Genomic DNA, 18,012 nt, shown 5'->3' with positions numbered 1-18,012 from the left:
GGGCTGTGTTGTATGTAAGACACGGGAGGTAACTGTCCAGCTCTTCTCAGCACTGGTGAGGCCTCGGCTGGTTTACTCTATCCAGTTCTGGGGACCACAATGTAGGAAGGATGTGGATAAACTGGAGAGAGTCCAGAGGAGAGGAACAAAATGATACAAAGGTTGAGAAAACCTGACCTGTGAGGAAAGGTTACAAGAAAACTGGGCATGTTTAGTCTTGAGAAAAGCAGGCAGAGGGGGAGACCCTGATCACAGTCCTCAAATTGCTGAGGGCCATTATAAAGAGGACGGGGATCAATTGTTCTCCAGGTGCACTGAAGCACCTAGATATTACATGAACTTGCAAACAGACCCTAAAAAAGACAAACCCCTTCATCCCAGAAGGGAATGAATGTGCCAGAGAGGGAATGGTTATGAAGATATTTTGTTAAATTGTTCATAAATTCTAAGGCCACAAGGGACCAAAAAAGAAATTATAATTGGAAAAGGTCCAGAGAAGGGCAACAGAAATGATGAGGGGTCTGGAACAGCTTCCCTACGAGGAGAGATTAGAAAGACTTGGACTGTTCAGCTTGGAAAAGAGATGACTAAGGGGGGATATGACAGAGGTCTATAAAATCATGACTGGTGTGGAGAAAGTAAATAAGGAAGTGTTATTTACTCCTTCCCATAACACAGGACGCAGGGGCACCCATTGAGATGAATAGGCATCAGGTTTAAAAACAAACATAAGGAAGTATTTCGTCTCACAGCCTATGACACTCGTTGCCAGGGGATGTTGTGAAGGCCAAAATTATAACGGTTCAAAAAAGAACTAGATAAGTTCATGGAGGATAAGTCCATCAATGGCTATTAGTCAAGGTGGTCAGAGATGAAACCCCATGTTCTCAGTGTCCCTAGCCTCTGACTGCCAGATGCTCAGACAGGATGGATCACTTGATGATGACCTGTTTTGTTCATTCCCTCTGGGGCACCTGGCATTGGCCACTGTCAGAAGACAGGATACTGGGCTAGATGGACCTTTGGTCTGACCCACTGTGGCTGCTCTTATGTTATGTTCATTGTGATCATCATACAGCCACATCACATGGATCATCTCGTCTGACCTCCTCTATAACACAGGCCATGGAACTTCCCAAAACATGCCAAGAGCAGAGGTTTTAGAAAAACCATCCAGTCTTGATTTAAACTTTGCCATTGATGGAAAAAACCACTATGATCCTTGGTAAATTGTTTCAATGGTTAATTACTCTCATTGTTAAAAATGTGTGTCTTATTTCCAGTCTGAATTTGTCTAGCTTCAGCTTCCAGCCATTGCATTGTTAAACCTTTCTCTGCTAGATTGAAGAGCCCATTATCAAACATTTGTTCCCTCTGTAGCTACTGATTGACTTGATTACAGCCTATCAGGGTGTTCTCTACTGTCATCCTGTTGGTACGTTTGTCAGCAACATGGTTGTACCTTGTATTTGTTGTAACGGTTATTAAAATAAAAAAGTGGGCAGACGTAAGGGCTAAAGGCCACAGTGTTCTTGCCCTTTGCTCCCACTGACTCATGAATTTGGATGGTGCAAGAGAAAAATTTAGCCCTATGTAAAAGTGGACTGAACTAAACCAGCAATATTCCAAAACGTCACAACCCATGGCGTATTGGGTCAGGCATTTGGCGGGGGGGGGGGGGGAAATCACATAAAACACCACTTTCTGCCTTGCTAAGCATTAAATAGTGAAATAATTCTCTCGAAAATTTAAGTTACTTTGTTTTTGAGTTAGATAGTGACCACAGCATACAGTAGTAGCTCAATGCAGTAGGTAACTGACGGGCTTAACATATCTAACTTAGAAACAATTTTCAGAGTGGTAGCTGTGTTAGTCTGTATCAGCAAAAAAAACCCGAGTACTTGTGGCACCTTAGAGACTAACATTTATTTGGGCATAAGCTTTTGTGAGCTAAACCCCACTTCAACGGCTGCATGCAGTAGAAAATACAGTAGGAAGATATATATACACAGAGAACATGAAACAATGGGTGTTGCTATACCCACTGTAACGAGACTAACCAATTAAGGTCGGCTATTATCAGCAGGAGGAAAAAAACTTTCGTAGTGATAATCAGGATGGCTCATTTCAAACAGTTGACAAGAAGGTGTGAATAACAGTAGGGGGGAAATTAGCATGGGGAAATAGTTTTACTTTGTGTAATGACCCATCCACTCCCAGTCTCTATTCAAGCCTAACTTGATAGTGTCCAGTTTGCAAATTAATTCCAGGTCTGCAGTTTCTCGCTGGAATCTGTTTTTTTGTTGGAGAATTGCGACTTTTAGGTCTGTAATCGAGTGACCAGGGAGGTTGAAGTGTTCTCCGACTGGTTTATGAATGTTATAATTCTTGACGTCCGATCTGTGTCCATTTATTCTTTTGCGTAGAGACTGTCCGGTTTTTTTAGAAACACTTGAAAGCATTTTTGAAGTGTCTTGTGAATCTTTCCTTTTGCAAAACTGAATTTATGCATCACCTTTGCATTTAAAACTGGGGCGAGCTAAACATTTTCTCTGTATAATTTTGCTGCCACTAAGATTTTTATGCTCAGAAGTTTCCTCTAGCCCCCAAATATTCCATATGCCCCGCAGGTGGCAGCATTCAGCTGTTTACAGGAGCCTGCGGTTGGTTGCGTAGGATTTCAGCTGAAGAGAGGAAAAAGCTGGAGTGGTAACAAAATTGCACAGACTTTGGAGACCACAGGGAAGGGCATCTGCTAAAGCTGGAAAATATTTCCCTTACAGCAGCACTGGTCTGACTTTATTTTAAATAAACAGTTTCCAGGCTGCCAGAAGATGCATGGAGATCTGAGAATTTATGGCCTAAAATGCATTGTAGGGCAAGAGAGGACAGGTAACATTTATACGGATTTAGTAAAACAAATGTCCAATCAAAGGTCTCGATGTCCCACTAAGCACTGTCTTCTGCAGCAGATATCCTCACAGAACGCTCATTTCTGCGGAAGGTACATTCATTTCAGTGCATAGAGAAGAAGAAACCACCCAGAAAATTGTCTGAAATAAGTGACTCCACGGAGTCAGACTTAATCATTTTGACCAGCGTTGCTGGACGTGACTTCTTTTCCCTTATGCAGCAGCTCCCACAGTCAGTATTTTTCTAGCTGTTCAATGGAGGTCTGGCTGATCTCTCAAGATAAAGCCTCACCTTTAATAGATTTATCAGATTAGGGATGAGTTCCCTGTCAATTTCCTCCATTGTCAATTTTCCCACAACATTAGTGTTCTACCAACAGCAGGAGTAACTGCGTTCGGGTACTTCTGATTGTTCCTGGAAAGGTGTTATTGACCCAAAGCAGCCTCCAAAGCAGCAGGTGCAGTCTCACATTTAAGGCCTCCATTAGACACCTCAGATCACTATGGTGAGTTGCATCACAAGACAGCCCCTTTCAGCAAACATGGCTCCTGTGCTCTCTGATAGCCCATTTACTCCCAGCTCTGCCAGCAAATGGCCCCTGGGAGGGGTGTGGGCGGACAGGGTAGCTTGTGACACTTCAAGCACTTTGATGAGCATTAAACACAAACGAGGAAATCGTTTCTTTTCTAAACAAAATTCTGCAGTTTTAGGTCCATCTTCATTCCTGGGTTGCAGGCAGCATTTCAGGTTCTAACTATTAAGACATTTTCAATTAGAGAATGGTGCTAAACTCATTGTCCAACTGTACCTTTCAACTTCCAGACGACAGGCACTCCCATTAGAAATTGCAGCAGACACGTCACAATTAAGCGATGTCAACAGGAAATCCAGGAAACCAGAGGCTCAGAGAGTTCATGCACTCATGATTCAGGCAGTGAAACAGTCTCTTTACGTTATGGTTTGCTGAATCCAATAACAGGAGCAAAGCTCATGGTCTGGCCTGTGCTCACAATAAATTAATGGCTTTTGCGGTCAAACACCAAAATACAGCTTCCCCCTTTAATTGCTGACAAGAGCAGAGACATGAACATGTCTCCACCAGAGACATGAACTGTTCAAGTATTTCTTTAAGATCTGGCACCACTCAATGGCTAATGGGCACATTCAGCCATGGTCCAAATCACGCTCACCTGCTGATCAAACCTACTGGCTTCAGTATGCCTCCTGGCCAGAGGCAGGGAAGCAGGACCTAGCCCATTTTCTGTGGTAAACAGATCTGCCTCATGTACGCGGCATCTTTCAACTCGGGTATATGGAGGGGTTGCCAAAGTGACATGTGAGTGGGACAAGGGAGCCGGGTTTGTTTTGGATAGGGCTAGCTGTACGGATCTGGCCGTGCGAACAGCTGGCCTGCATGGTTTGTCGGTACCTGTGGGAGGAAGTCTACCACCCAATCACAGAGTGTCATGGAAATCCTGTTTGGATCTGGTCCAGTTCGAAGAGGGCTGCTTTGCAATGAACGAGCAGGCTGATATGGCTGGGATGCTGGAGGTGAGCACTATTGCTGAGCCGTTCCGTTTAAAACACACACACACACACACACACACAAATGCAGTTTCCCTCGGGCTGTAGCCAGGCATAAGTCCCAGGGCCAGGTGGAGAGAGCCAGCCCCAGGCCTCCAGTGTCAGCCCTGCAGGGAGGAGTCTCTGCCCACACCTAGCAACCGGCTTTGGCACAGCGTACGTGCTGCTGGCTGACTCCAGGACTCAGCTTGTGCGAAGGGGGCAGGTTATGGAGGACGTCGCCCGTTCCCTTACGGAGTATCAGCAGCATCCTTCCCCGGTGCTGATCCCAGCCTGGCTCAGCTCTCTTCCAGCCCGTTAGCCTCCTGGTAGCGGTGCTCTCAACGGCACCTGTCTGGCTGCGCCGGCTGCTTTTCAGCCAGCTCCAAGCGACTCCCAGCTCTTCCCATCCCAGTCAGAACTGGCCAGCTGCACCCGAGGCCCAGCACATCAGTCATCGTTTCAGAGCTGTCTCAAACGTCGCTGGTTTCACCACACTGCCGCGTGGTGTGCTGCAGTTCCGGCACACCTTGCTATGCTGGAGGGGAACGTCCCAGCGGCCCCGTCTAGAAGCTCCAGCTGAGACATCTGGGACCTGCTTCTCATTTACACCAAGGCTCCTTCCCACCGTTTTGGCACTAAAAGGCCCCTCCACACTCCCAGAGCAGTGGAAATAAGACTCAGGTCCTGGTCTTTGAAAACAAAGGATCCCGACTCTCGGTTTTTGGAACATACACTTTCAGTCTTTAATGCTCCGGGATGCCACCAAGAGCAGCTTGCAGGCCGTCCTCTGTCTTTTTTTAAAATCACATTGCAAACGAAGGAGTGGTTTTGTAGTTAGTTTGCACCACAAGGCAACAATGTAAGTAACAGCATCCCTGCAAGTGACTCCATCACGACCAGCCTACACTAGTCACCGAGGGTGTTAAGCAGGCCCGGGCCACTTCCAGCTTTTGAGGCCCCAGCCATAAAAATATTAAAAATGACGACACATGGTCTAATCTTGTGCCATCGGAACTGATGTATTTTTATTAATATTTATGAACATTTTTAACTCTTTAATGAGACAAAATCTATAGCAGGTAACAAAAAAATTATGTCTTTTACCAAATCACATCTCTTATTTGCGTAAATTCGCAGCTCTAAGCTGAGAGAGTGAGTCACATTTTGGTCCAAGAGGGATGCGCATAAAATCAAGTTGCAAAACTTATCGAATGCCAAAGAATTAACAAATGTCTACATTTGAGGCCCCCTTTATGCTTGAGGCCCAGGCCAAATGGCCCTCCTGAGCCCCCCCTCTGCTTGGCCCTGGTGTTAAGGAACAGTCTGAGCTCTAAATGCCTGTGTCTGATTTCCTGGAGCAGAGGCCCACGAGGACAAAAACGAGTGTGGTTTAAGGCAGACTGTGCTCTCTAGACAGTTGGCCAAGTCTGTCCTGGCAGCAGAGAAGCAGTGGAATCATCAGACACCAGGCCTGGTAGAAGCTGGAGCCTGGGCTGGTGCTGAAGTGCATTCTGTACTGACTGTGAAATGGGGAGCTGCTCTTCCACCAACACTGGAAGTTGGCCCATTTTGCCACTCAGAGCGTTACAGTCAGTCCTTGCAAGATCCCTCTTGCTGGACTCAGGTCCTTTTATTTTCTCCAGGGTGGGAAGGCTCAAGCAAATTCTCAGCCTGGCTGCAAAGCCCAGTCACACAAGGCATAAAGTCACTTTCCCAGCCGAGCCAAGGAGAGTGCAGGGGAAGTGTTGTTAGCGGAGGTGGAGCCCGTTATCAGCATGTAAGAATTGTTTGTCTTTCAGGGGCCCTTGGAGGGATTCAGGCAGCCAGAAACTGAGTGCAAAATATTTCACCAGAAACCCGAGACCTAACCTGCACCCCAGTCTCTGCAAATCCCTATGGAATTGTTGCTGCCCTGGAGATGAGCTAAGCAAACAGGGGGAGGTTTAGGGAATGTATTAGACAGCTGGCAGACTTTTTTTTTTAAAAAAAACATTGTCTATTAAAAAAAAATAGAGAGAGTCTGACCCAAACCTGAAGAGGAGAGCAGCAGTTCTTCCTGTGTGCAGTGGAGAACAAACCGGTCCAGAGTCTCACAATGCACTGAGGTAGGGGAGAGCAGCATTTGGCCCCAAATGTCATGCATATTTTGAGACACTTGAACGGCTAACTTAGGCCACCATTTCCCCCTCAGTTGTGCACATGGAAGTTAAAGATCCACTAGGACTTTCCCCTGCCAATACAAGATATACTCTGAAGACCTGTCAGGGTCTTACCCGGTTGCATTTTAAAATGATCCAGGTCATTGGGCTTTCCCACGTCTCACTACAGAGACGACTCCCCCATTTTCTCTCTCAGTAGTAGTATGCTCACATGGCACTCAGCCTTATTGTATTATGTCTGTAGCAGAGCAAAATTAAAAACAAACTCACGGTGTAGAAGATAAGAGTACATTTACACTTTAAACACATTTGTGGAAACCTCATTCCAAGAAGATTTCTGTAGGAAACAGGGTAAGAGAGCAGGAACAGAAGGGGTAGATAGTTGGATCAAGTGGCTTGTTAGACGCCTGATGTAGTTATCATTGTTTTTCACAAAGATCCTGTGATGATAAAGGTTTGGCCGGGCACGGATTGAAAATCCGAGCCTGTTCAATTAAGGCCAGTAAACTAGTCAGAGTCTGTAGAATCCTTGGCTTTCACAGCCCCTGTCATCCCACAGCTAGTGTTTATTTTGTTAGTAAGCTGGGACCTACGGCAGGTGCGGGCCAGACAGGCTGAGGTGCCAGCTGTGAACGCCTTCAGCTGCTCTGTACCCTTGAAATCAGATCGTCCCTTTCAGAGTTCACCTAAGGGAGAATTAACTTCCCCATGTGCAGCAGAGCATGATTTGCCTCCGCAGTCGCTGATGGCTGACACTAACCCTTCAGCCAGACGACCTCTGACTGGCTTTTATAGGCAGTGTAGCTGCCTTAAACTGCACCAATACGGAGGAAAAGAGAACAGTGAAAAATGATGTAGGCCTGATCCATTCAGGATCAGGGCCGTGGGTGTTAATATTAAGCCACTTCCCAAAGCAGACTTTTTAAATGCAGTGTTGACAACTCCCATGGTTTTACTGCAAATCTCATGATATTTGATGATGTTTTAATTAAAGCTGCAGATCCAGTGAATTCATACAATCTCAGCCTCCACTTACGAAAAGTGTCCGTTTCTAGCCCTCTCTGCCGTGGAGAAAAGCTTCAAAATGTGACCCGAGTGCCCCCTAAAGGCTCCGGGACCAGACATCCACGAAAAAGAACCCCAACGTATTACTGGCTCTTTAAATCTCAAGAGTTTTAAGCCAATCTCATGATTGCTGGCAGTCCCGTGATTCTGGAACCCTTGGAGTTAACCATAGTGTACCCGTGGACCAGAACTAGTCTTGGGTCATTTCTAATTATTAGTCGAGATTTACAAGCATTCAGAGGCACTCACCATTACAGTATCTGGGTACAGGCTTCAGGCACCAGACCACACACAGTGCAATAAAAGCTGCATATGTAGTGTGTGGAATATCCAGCTGGGCTCGAATAAATTCTAAATTTTCCCAAGGTCAGGCCAGAATGCTGGGTTGGAGAGGAATGACTCTGGCCAACTCTGAAGCATATTAAACAGACCAGAAATATTTATCCAGAGCCTTGGTCTGAGCGGCACTGGAGGAACACGACAAGCCATGTCGAAGCTCCATCCCCTCAATTTCTGCACCCTCAGTTCAACGCCATTTTACATCACTGCACCATCATTCTCCAGCTACCTGGTCCTGTTTACAGGTCAGGAAGGATTTAAAATGGGCTGAAGATGGGCTGCCAGGAGTAGCAAAATTCTGTGAAAGGGCTGCCAGGAACGTCAAGCGACGCTGCCTGTGAAACACAGCAAAGCAGAAGGTGGCGGGGGGAGGGGGGGGACTCCTGGTCCTGGTCCATGTTATAATCCAGGTAATTTGTAATTAGCTGCCTTCCCAAGGGAGGAATGATTTTCTCCCCTCAGTGGCTGCTTTTTTCTTTTCTTGCTTGAAATGCTCATAAACCCCAGTGAGCCAGGCAGGAGTTTGGAGTGGAGAGGGGAATCTCTTGCCACACTTAGCCCCCTGGACTCTCCTGAGATTATGACAGTCCCCTGAGAACAATCTGTTAATAAAACACATCTGATGCGAGGACATTAGTGAACTCCCCACTTGTGCCCTCAGATGTGGGCAAGGAGAGAAAACCTTCACTCCCCTTTCTGTAAAAAAAAGTAACGGGTAGAATTTGCCCCTGGCACCTCAGACAGACCTTCTTCCTGCTGCAGAGTCTGCATCATAGAATCCACCTCTGCAAGTGAATTAGCCACTTTCCTTGTACACTGCAGCTGCTACGCCTACAGGGCTACATACCTGGCACTGGGTTTAGCAGACCCTGACCCTACAAACCAGCTCCACAGGCTCTCCTTTAGGTGCACCTAGAAAGGAAAAGTACCCAGTCATCACATCACCCTCTGAAACCAGTGCCCACAGCTAGGCAAGTTCTCTTCCTACCAACAGGACACAGAGATGCGTGAGGCCTGCCCTGAACAAATGGCCCCGGTGCTGGAGTTCTTTCACAGCTTTGTATGGGCCTTTGGGAGAACCTGCTTCGTTACCACTTTGGCCAAGGACTGAGTCGTCGGGGTTTATGAGTGGATCTCACCTCGTCCCATTCACAGACTGCCAGGCCAACACCTTATGCAGGATTTCCATTGCCCTGAACAGAAAGATTGGCCCCCTAGATACAGTGCCCCTGTGGGGGCAGAAGTACCTCTTATGAAGCACGACCATCTCACAGCAAGCACTGACCTCAGCAATATTCATGCAACAGGTAATATTCGCATCAGACCACTAGACACAGCCTATCAGAAAAGTCAGGGCGATTTACTTGGGCTGCCCCTAAAAGGCTGCAAAGCCCACGGGTCCTCAAGGTAAAATTTCACTTCATGCCCCACATCCTGAACTGTGCAATGATCCTTATGAGCCTTTGCTTAAAGGATTTCCCCGTCAGCCAATCTCATGTCTCTTTTTTGACCGCAGTTAATTGTGGTATGCAGAAAATGTCTGTCTAAAGGGAGGAAGTGAGCTGAAGTTTAGAGCATTCCTCGGTGGCTAGCTGTTTATTAACAAGTGACTATCAGACTTTTCTTATCTGAAGTGCAGTTATATCATCAGTACACTTTGCAGCTACAATACAAGGCCAGTGGCATACAAAACAACTTGTGAACGCCTCATTTGAGTTCAGGATTGGGTCTAAGTAATGTAGAGGTTTTTGCCATCTCTAAGGTCCTGGGGTGATTGTTGATTTAGGTACAACAAGCTAAGTGGGCAAAGGGCCGAGTATTTACAACTCTCTTTTCTGGAGCAGATTGGAATAGTGTTTGGATTATTTCTTTCCATTAGTGCCCACGTCAATAGCAAGCCAGGGACACTGCAGCTTGAGTACAGAGGACTCTGGAGCGACCCTGGAGTTACATCAGAGTACCTGAGGCCAGGCTGCCGAGGAAGCAGGAGATCAAATGGATAATCCAATTTGATTATGTTTTAGAAACCGTTTGACTCACACTGTTGAATTGATGACAATGAATCTGTGACAATGAGTGCAAATACACTTAACACTTCTGAAGGAAAAATGCTCCGTTATTCAGTGTGTTGCCGATAAGATGCAACAAGGGTGTATTTAGATAAACTCCAGTAGAATTAGTTAAAATAGAGAGGAATTGTGGTGGCACATTTTAAGCAGGGCAATAACAGAATGCCGCCCTGAACAGAACAGGAAAATGTAGCAATTCCCACCTGGCCCCTAGCTTTAATGGAAGGTTTTGTCATCTAATGAAAGCCTCTGATCACGTTTCTATGTATAGTTGATTTTGCATGAAAAGGGTCTAGACGGAGCAGTTAATCTGGAGTCCACGAAGAGCATTCTACTCTGCATTTCAAGTCACAAGCTGACTCGTGCGAAGAGGCTATTCCACCAGCCAGCCAGCTCCAGCCGGGGGAAATATTTGAAAGAACATGCATTTAGGGTGTGGTCCAAAATCCAGTGAAAGACTCAGTGGGAGCCTTTCTATCCACTTTGGATCTGGTCCGTCAATGCCCATTAAGGACCAGTTGAGAAGACATTACAGTGCAAACCAGTCACACACACTCACATTTCACACCGCACTTCCAAGAGCAGAAGTGTGGACAGCAAGTCCGCCCTTCTGAGATTTACAGACTCTTGAGGTGATTTATTCAAAACCTCTCCCTGCCGGTCTATCCAGCCTAGGAAGTTGTGCGTGCAGTGCCCCCTGCAGGGGAATGGGACACTGGAAGGGAATGGTAATGGGTTAGACAGGCTTTCACGTGGAGGTCAGCAGTAAATGAAAGTGACCCCATGGCTGGTGGGTGGCCTGCCCTGGTGCATACATGTCCATATTGCCATTATCCATAGGGAACGCTGCATTGTACAGCTGAAATTCAGTTAATGGAGAAGTGCTGAAAATAATCCTCTCCCAAAAGTACTCCTGACGCTGCAGTCACACAAGTCTCCTCCTCTCGCAGGTTAGTTCCTCCATGTTTCTCTTGCTATCACAGGTCCTAAACAAAGCGCTGCGCTCCCTGCACCCTGGCTTTAACCTCCGCTCTCGCCTCTCCCCACCCAACCCAAAATGCTGCTGCTAAAGTCTTCCTCTCCTGCTGCTCTGGCCAGGACATGCCCCTCTTCAGGCTCGGACACCGGCTTCTGCTCACGTCCAGCTTCTCTCCTCCCCTGGCAGCCCTGCAGGACTGTGCTCCTGTTCGCATCTCTCCCCAGTCGCATACTGAGCCTTGTCTGCTCACTGCAGCCATGGGCTTCCCTCAGACCACAGGAGGGGAGGGAGGCTGTTCAGTCTTTTCATTATGGCTGGTAGATCCCAGCGCAGCCCTGCTGCAGGACAGTTTCTCCCAGGGACCTAAAGGCTCAAGCACCCGCCAACACCTCATGCTGACACAGCTTTGTCTCCCTCCTGTGGCTACATCATGCAAGTCTGCTACTGCCTCTGAGCTCGTGGACCCAGTCCTTTTGCTCTACCAGTAGTGGGTCCTGCTTTCAGTTCCAGGGATCACAGGTTCAATCCCTGCACATCATGACCAGTTCATCAACACACTGATCTGTTTGCCCACTTCATATTGCCTCCTTTTCCTCCCCAGGTTTAGTGAAGCATTCAAGCCAGAGGACAGCGCCAAACCCTGTGTACAATCGTCCTGGTGCTTTTGTGAAGCCGTGCAGTGTACTGATTTGTGCCTTTAGACTAAGCCCTTAGGGGCAAGAATACTGCTTATTGTCCAACACAGTCACATGATCACAGCACCTGTGTACCTGGGGCACTGTACATGTGCTATTCGGCACAAGTGTTCAGTAGTGAGGGTGATTAACTGTAGGCACAAACTCTCAGAGGGAGAGGTGGATTCTCCATCTCTTGATGTCTTCAGATCCAGACTGGCTGCCCCTCTGGAAGATGCTTTAGCCAAAAAGTTATTGGGCTCAATATGGGGGTATCTGGGTGACATTCAATGGCTTGTGATATGCAGGAGGTCAGACCAGATGATTTAATGCTCCCTTCAGGCCCTGAACTCTAAGAATCCGTAAATCAATGCACCCTTATGCCATGTATTACTTGAAGGGTCATTAAACGAGTCTAAAACAAGCATAAGTGAGAGGAGAATCAGGCCCAAGGGGTTTAGGTGCCACCTAACTCACCCCACTATCAGCGTTCTGTGCATCGCTGGTACATGACTCTGCGCTGCCCTGTATCAAAGCAGGGTGCCAAGTCCCAGGACTGTTTGAAGAGCAACCCCCCTGTCCCCTTCCCCCCCACCACACTGCAAAATGTCAGGATACAGGGGCACAGCCACTTTGGTGAGCAGATACTTCACAGGCGAGAAAACAGCCACTTACGCTCCAAAGAACTTTGGCTTCACACAAACCTATTTCTCTTTCTGAAAACGTTCAGTGTACAAAGCTCTCCAGTACCAAGGCTGGCCCACCCTGCAGTTTAGCACCACTGGCCATCCCAAGTCTCTGCTGTTCAAGCTGCCCACGTAAAATGGTACCAGGCCAGCAGTGAGCTGGAATTACTGGTGTGTGTCTGGAGCACTAATGGCATCTTACAGACCAGAATCACCATGACACACAGAATCATAGACATGCTGGGCTGGAAGGGACCTCGAGAGGTCATCTAGGTCAGCCCGCAGTGCTGAGACAGGACCAAGTAAACCTAGACCAGCCTTGGCAGTGGTTTGTCCAACCTGGTCTCAAAAACTTTCAATGGCAGGGAGTCCACAACTTCATGCGAAGCCTATTCTGGAGCTTAACTACCCTTAGAGTTAGAAAGTTTTCCCCCAATAGCTAACCTAACACTCCCATGCTGCAGACTAAGCCAATTATTAGTTCTAGTCCTATCTTCAGTGGACATGGGAAGAACAAAAGGAAAACAATCAATCACCATTCGCTTTCTGACAGCCCTTAACGTATGTGAAGACAGTGAGCAGGTCCTCCCACAAGCTCTTCCCAAGACTAACCATGCCCACTCTTTTTAGCGTTTCCCCATAGGTCACGTGTTCTAAGCCTTTTATCATTTTGTTGCTCTCCTCTGGACTCTCCAATTTGTCTTTCTTAAAAAGTGCAATGCCCAGAACTGCATACAGTACTCCAGCTCACAAGGCCTCACAAGTGCCAAGTAGTGTGGGACAATGACCTCAAGTGTCTTACAGACGCACTCCTTTTAACACACTGCAGAATGATATTAGCCTTTCAGAACTGCATCACATTGTGGACTCATTCAATGTGTGATCCACTGCAGCCCCCCAGGTCCTTTTCAGCAATACCACCACCTAGCCAGTTAGTCCCCATTTCAGAGCTGTGCATGTGATTTTTCCTTCCGAAGTGTAGGACTTTGCACTTGTCTTTTTTCCACCATGTTTATTTCAGACCAATTCTCCAATTTGTAAAGGTCCTTTCGAATTCTAATCCTGCCCCAAAGTGCTTGCAAAGCCACCCAGCTTGGTGTCATCCACAAATGTTACAAGCACACTCTCCACTCCATTATCCAAGTCATTAATGAAAATCACTGACTAGTACTGAACCCAGGACAGGCCTCCGCTAGCTATGTCCTCCCACTTAGACAGTGAGCCACTGATAACTACAGTTTGAGTATGGTCTTCCGACTAGTTGTGCACATATCTTATGTAATTTCTTCTACATCACATGGCCCTGTTTTGCTTAGGAGAGCGTCATGTGGGACTGTGTCAAAAACCTTACTAAAATCAAGACATATCTACATCTTCCACTCTATCCACTAGGCCAGTAACCCTGTCAAAGAAGGAATTTAGGTTGGTTTGTTCTTGACAAATCCATGCTGGCTATTCCTTAGAACCGTCTCATCCTCTGGGTGCTTAAAACTTGATTTTTTAATAATTTGTTCCAGTATCTTCTGAGGTATCAAAGTTAAGGGGACTGGATGATAATTCCTCAGGTCCTCCCTGTTCCCTTTTTAAAAGCAGGTACGATATTTGCCTTTCTCCAGTCCTCTGGGACCTCACCCTTCCTCCAGGAGTCCTCTAAGATAATTGCTAATGCTTCCAACATTCCTTCAGCTACTTCCTTAAGAATCCTAGCGTGAATTTCATCAAGCTGTGCTGACTTGAATACAGCTAACTTATTTAAATATTCTTAAACCTGCTGTAATGGGGGACACTCACCCCTCACAAGTGCCCCCCGTCTCGGTGCAGGTGCCTGCACTCTCTCAGCCTTCCAGCCAACACACACAGTCTGTATGTGAGATAAATCACACCACTTGCAGGATATAAGTCCAACAAGGGCCCTATTTCAGTGCCCTCGGTAAGGTCCCTTAATCGGCAGCCCTATCTCTAGACTTGAGCCTCAGTCAGTCCAACAGGGCCTATCGCAGAACCCTGGTTCGAATGGTCTCTCAGCCCCTTCTGGGCTCTTTCAAATTGTCCCTGCTCTTCAAGCAGTCCCGGCCCTGGTGTGGGGCCATGTGCCCCAGGGCTCGCTCCCGGAGACTCTGCCTCTCTGGACCTTTCTGGCCCCAGCTCTCCTGCTGGGACACTACAAGAGTTCACTTCTCCTTCTGGGGTGTATCAAAGTCCAGGCCACTCTCCCAGTGGCTGGTGGGGGGAACCCAGACCCACCCTCTACTCCAGGTCCCAGCCCAGGAACCCTACAGATAACAGCCACCTGTCCTGTCCCTTTAAATAAACTGCATCACTGCTACAATTGCCGGGGCCACTGCCCCCCAGCCCCAGCTCATTGTTCACCCTTACCTCAGGGCCTTGTCGCCAGCCCGGAGCTCCTTCACGATCCCCCCAGCCTCTGTCAGCACTGCTCTGCCCCAGCTCCTGTACCTCCCTCAGCCAGCCAGGCACACCACCCACTCAGCTCAAGCAGGGAACAGATCTTACTCTGGCCCTGCAGCTCTTTTTATACTAGCCTGCTGGGCCCTGATTGGCTGCTCCCTGCAGCCCCTTTCCGATTGGCTGTGCTCCACTCAGGATCCCCTCCACTTCCCTTTTCTGGGGCAGGGTATGCCAGGGTCATGAGGCATCCAGCAGGGGGCCTCAGGGCTTCATCCACCCTGTCACACTTGGTCTTTCCCTGTTTTGGCTTGTATTCCTTCTCCCTTGTTATTAATATTAATTGCATTGAGTATCTGGTCTCCTTTAACTTTTTTAGCGAAGGCTGAAGCAAAATAGGCATTAAATACCTCAGCCCTCTTGATGTTATCTGTTATTAAGTCTCCTTCCTCGCTATGTAGAGGATCTAGACTTTCCTTCATCTTTCTCTTGCTCCTAATGGGTTTAAAGAACCTCTTCTTCTTGCCTTTTACCTCCCTCTCTAGGTGTAACTCATTTTGTTCCTCAGCCTTTCTGGTTTTGTCCCTACAAGTCTGTGCTGTTCTTTTGTCCTCCTCCGTAGCAATTCATCCACGTTTTCACTTCTTGTCAGCTTCCCTTTTGACTTCACGTCATTAAAGAGATCCTGATGCAGCTTTATTGGCATCTTACTATTCCTTGTATTTTTCCTTTGCATTTGGATAGTTTGCTGTTTTCTCTGAGAAGCTGTCAGCTGTCCAGAACCCCCATTCCCTTAGATTTTCTTCCCAGGGGACTATACCTGCCAGTTCGCTTAGTTTGGTAACATCTGGTGAGTTGTTTTTTTAAATCCATTGTCTTTGTTCTGCTGCTCTCACTCCTTCCATGCCTTAGGATCCTGAAATCTGTCATTTCCACAATCACTTTCCACAAAATTGCCTTCAACCTTCGGATTTGCAGACAATTCCTCCCAGTTAGTCAGAATCCAGTCTAACATAGGTGTCCCCCTGGTTCCTCCTCCACCTTCTGAAACAAAAAGTTGGCCCCAGTACATTCCAAGAACTTTTTGGGCATGTTGTGTTTTGCTGTATTACTTTAAATGCATTGTAAACATGGGATATAAAATATCAACCCCCTCTGTGAGCGCAATTCTTCAAGGGCCTTTTCTTTTAGAATGTAGTTCACAGGTGATATAGTGCAATGTCCAATATCACATTCAGGGTGGACCAGTAAGCACTGGGATCCCAAACTTGCTGCTTAAGCTTCCCCTGCACTGAAGCATCAAGCAGATCTGAGATATCCTTGGTTCCTGATCCTGTTCTTTTATACAATTTCATGTCTTCTTTGACCAGCTGGAGTCCCTTGGGGAACAATAGGCCCTCATTTCCTAAGCATCTTGTTAATTATTCACACAGATTAACATAAGGCAATCTATCCATCAGACAGTCTATCACCGGTACTTAGCTATACGAATTAACATAAGACAATCGCCTGTTACTCCACCATTCGCAATACATTTCAAAGAGATGAATACTGAGATATCCCATGTTTACAATTCATTTAAATGCTAGGATGTTCTTTTGATCTCTGAATTATCAGAATACAGCATAGACAGGGACTGCTGATTACATTGTTGACCACTACCCGTATACATGTAAATACACAAACACACAAACATGATCTCCCCACAGGCCTTTAAGGGTTGCCTATGAGTCATTTATTCTACAGGATGTTTAACCCTTTCTGGCCATGCCTCACTTTCTTTTTTCCCACCTGGAAACACCAGAAGTTCAGAGTTTTAGACCAAACAGGAGCACCACAGAAGCCAGGGCACAGTACCTATCCTCAGACATGTGGACGGAATCCATTCTGCCCGCCCGTAATTAGCTTCGTGTTTCATGATGTGTCACCCAGCAAAGTGGCAGCACCAGCTTTTGAAAGACTGATCCCTCCAGGACAGGAAACCAACCCCGCCCCATGCCCAACCTGCAGCCAGGTGAGCTGTAAAGAAATGGCACTGCTGTTCGCTATGGGATGTGGCTACAGCGGCCATTTCTCTCCCCAGCCCCCCGGAGACAGGGATGGACCCTGAACATATTTTTCTCCGTTAATTGGCTCATCGTCAGATCTTCCTTCCACCCTGGAGCCAGGTTGATATTTTGTGTCACTTGACTTCTTTTCCCTTGTTCTAATACGAAACGCTCCCTGTTCCCTCATCACAGCAGCCCTTTGGGGCTGTCTAAACCCCACTTCCTGCCCTGGAACAAAGGCAAATAACGAGCCCCAAAGGAGAACAGCTGCCACTTGCTAACACACCGCGCGCGAGGGAGGGCTTGTGTGGCTGCCCCTGCAGGGCCAGCTGGGGCAAGGCAAAGTTTCAGTTCCAAGCAGTGAGGTTTTCCTTCCTTATCTTTAAATGTCAGCTGCAGAAATGAGATAAGAGGCAGGGCACAGATCAAGTGCTGAGCCCACTCCTGGTTTCCAAGCAGCTCACCAGCATGTGGTTTTTATTTAGGACTTGGAGGATTTGCTGCATCTCCAGGAGGCTGGAGAGATGGCTCTTTGAAGTGTCTTTCATTCTGGAGCCACTTTCAATTAATTCAAGATGACGTACTTTTCCAAACCCTAGGGCCTTTGATAACATAAATGTTCCCATGTTTGGCTAGTTTGCATGGCTCCTGACCGGGCTGCTGCAACCACGCTCTGCCATGGAATCCTGTGCTGACAGCGTCACAAAATGCCAACAGATGTAGGCGAAGGCATCCGGGTGAGAGACTCACCCATTCTGCTTATGACAGCGACATCCTGCTTCCTCTTTGGGACTCCACCCTAGACCCAAGTGTAGAAGAGCTCAGTAGGATCCCAAGAGCTCACAATTCATTCCAACAAACCAGAAGCCTTTAGTGTATCTTGCTACTTACCTAATGTATAACTGAATGATTTCCTGCTCATGTGGACTGCTGAGGACTTCAGATATCTTCGGGCATGGGCTGGAATTCGTTATCGCTGCCTGCTGTATGCTTTGTCAAATGTATGAGCCGGCTATTAAATGCCTAGAAGAAAAATCTCTCACCAGGTGGGTGGGGCACAATAAGAATATGGAACGGTTAAATTCACCATTCATGCTTTCAGACGATG

General features: G+C 47.2%; 1 long non-coding RNA gene across 1 annotated transcript in view; it reads right to left on the bottom strand.

Annotated features, from left to right (window-relative positions):
- LOC122461811 overlaps nucleotides 1-17,997 on the bottom strand; it is a 55,887-nt gene extending 37,890 nt beyond the window's left edge. The window contains exons 1-2 of the long non-coding RNA XR_006284004.1: nucleotides 17,796-17,997; nucleotides 8,890-15,900 (exon numbers count right to left, since the gene is read on the bottom strand). This is a non-coding gene — a long non-coding RNA (uncharacterized LOC122461811). The remainder of the gene's footprint in view (nucleotides 1-8,889; nucleotides 15,901-17,795) is intronic.
- Between the last annotated feature and the right edge of the window lie 15 nt (nucleotides 17,998-18,012).

This window comes from Chelonia mydas, chromosome 9 (genome assembly GCF_015237465.2).
Source record: "Chelonia mydas isolate rCheMyd1 chromosome 9, rCheMyd1.pri.v2, whole genome shotgun sequence".
Classification (NCBI taxonomy): Eukaryota; Metazoa; Chordata; order Testudines; family Cheloniidae; genus Chelonia; species Chelonia mydas.
The sequence above is the reverse complement of the archived record's forward strand: the minus strand, read 5'-3'. Positions and strand labels throughout refer to the sequence as shown.